Raw genomic sequence first — 2,725 nt, forward strand, 5'->3', positions numbered from 1 at the left:
TCGGTTACACCCACTTATTCGGTTTAAATTATTTACGGTGCCAAAGATACATGAAACATCTTTCAAATACTGTCATACAACGAAGGAGACAATCACAGGCTTTACAGAGGCAAACTGAAACTCAGATTATTTGTGGCCCCATATTTCTACATACACTAAAGTAACACAATTTATGTCAAAATTTGATAATTTCTTCCAAGCAAATCAGACACGCGACATGTGCTAACTAAAAGTGTGACTTTTTAATCGCAGTGGTTAAGTGTATTGCCTGTATTCTGAATTATGACCACATTCACAGAGAAAACCCGCTTTAATAAAAAGTGCACATGAAAACAAATGGCGGCTTAGCACCATCTCCCACAACTAGTCGGACATATTAGGCACTTAAAGGTAGAATCCTCAGCAAAAATCAATGAGTTTAACGAAAGTGAGTCTCTTAATAGCACTGAGGAGTTCTTTCCCCCACTGACTCCTCCCGTAATTCAACAACCACACATAGAAAACCCATCCCCTTTTGTAGACAAAATCCCAAACCTTTGCTTTCTATTCTTGCCGAGAGACCCAGCTGTCCAGAGAAACAGAAAATACCTGCGATTTTTAGTAGGACAAAGAGCCTGAGGTTCGCCTGGCCCTCAGGCCGTACGGAACCGGCTTCGGAACACCACAGGGCCAACTGCGGGAAGGACAGCGGCAGCTACCCTGAGAGGGAAGGACGCCAGAAGCCGTGCCCGGAAATCCCGCCTACCTCCAGCGGCCAATCATTGCGAAGGCGGTGGGCGTCAGCCAGTTCCTGCGAAGGCTGTGGGCGTGTCCTGAGGCCCCTCCGCCCCAGCTGGCCTGCAGCTCCATCATCTCGCGGTAACTCTTCCGAGACCACGCTTGTGCCATGTGGCGGTCGGCGGTGGAATAAGGCACACGCGAACTGTGAGCCCTTTGCAATTGTGGGCATGGAAGACCTACACCCTAACTGGCATCCTGAGTGTGGCAAGACATTAATTAACCCACAGGGAACACATGAAACATCTCACTTCATTAGGCAGGCTAGGCTGATGGTACCGAATATTGCAGATCCAGAGGGGAGAGAGAGGGACAAGCGCTGCCCGCTGGGGCGAGGGCAGCGGCGGTGGCTTGGGGGGATTGGGGCAGGGCGGGTGCGTGGGACTAAAGTTGACTGGTACGTTGCTGAGGTGGAATTCCTCTGCACCAGAAGCTGAAACCCTGCAAGGATTCTGTCAGGTCTAGGCAAATACATACTCCGAGTTCCATGGTTCCTCCCTGAGGATGCTGTACTCACAGGGGCATTCCAAAGGACTTCTCATCCTGTGTCCTGGGCACACGGGAGGCCTACCGCCATGGTCGCCAATGCAGTGATCCGTGTGCACTGCTTTGCTGGTGCAGAGGCTCTCACAAATGCAGTGGTGGCCGTGGTGCCTGCTAGCGGGGCTCTGGAAGCCAGGGCCTTGGCATCCGACTCCAGGGCTGCTGTGCGCAGCTAACCCTGCTGGGTATCTGAGCCGCAGTGTGAGAGTGACAGGCTAAGGGCCCTGTGGGGCTCCCCAGGAACCCTGTTCCACATAGGTGTAGGATGTGGTTCTCAGCAGGGCAAGGCCCGCAGGCCTCTCCTGGAGTTGCCCCCAGAGTCGAGGGGTGCCGGGGGAGGGGGTGGGGGGTGGGAGGCACAGGCTTTGCTCTGTTGGAGCCTCAAGGAGGGCACCATGTTAAGGCTGGAGGCTGTGCAGGAGAGGATGGTCTGTGCACAGAGCAGGAAGACAACCCTGGGGGAAGAGGCATGCTAGTGGGGGATGACATCATTGCAGAGATGGAGGTGGTGGCCAAGGAGGAGGCCAATGTGGAGCCACAGCAGGAGGACCTGCAGGCACAGCCTGGCCCTGGCCCCAGTACGCCCCGGCCAGCAAGAGACTCGCTGGACGTCCTTCACTTGGAGCTCCGCTACGTGAATGTCCCAGGCCACATGGCATCCCCGGCTTCTGGGCCAGAGCCATATCCTTGCAGCTTCCAATTCGGGATGGTTGGCAGCAGGGGATGGGCGCCGAGCTCCCGGGAGCGGAGGTGGGGGGAAACAAGGTGGTAGGCACTGGCGGTCAGCCAGGATTCAGGGCATGGGGGACAACAAGGGGAACCGAGAACAGGCTCATGCACATAGGAGGGCAGCTGAATTGCATGTGCCCTGAGGGCATGTGGTAGGGACAGGAAGCCAAGCACAGCACTCACCAGGGAGAACAGCAGCGCCAAGGACCCATCATAACAGCAGAAAGTTGAAGGATACGATTCACTGGGAAAGTCCCTGGAGGAAGGGGAGTCTGCATGCCCATGCCAGCCATGGAACTTCCCTGCTCCCCTTGCCTGTGTCCAGCAAGCTTACCCCAGAAACACAAGGTGCTCAAGACTCGATGTCACTGTGCACGGGGCTGCTGTCCTATGCAAGGCAGGCACTGTCTCCCCAGACACAATTTCTTCCCTGTGCCAGCACTGCACCCAAAGATGTTTAGGCCCTGAGTATATATAAGCTCCCTTGAAACCACTCGAGCTCCATGGGGAGAGCCAGGCACAGCCCCGTAGCTACTTCTACCCACAGCGGTTGCCTGGGGTGGACACGTGCACCCCTCAGGGAGACCAGGAGAAGGAGAGACCACACACTCAGACAGCAGCAGAGCCTGTCTAGCACCCAGCACAGGAGGGCCTCCTGCAGCTCAGAAACGCCGAG

The sequence above is a fragment of the Pan paniscus genome, chromosome Y (assembly GCF_029289425.2).
Source record: "Pan paniscus chromosome Y, NHGRI_mPanPan1-v2.0_pri, whole genome shotgun sequence".
NCBI lineage: Eukaryota > Metazoa > Chordata > Mammalia > Primates > Hominidae > Pan > Pan paniscus.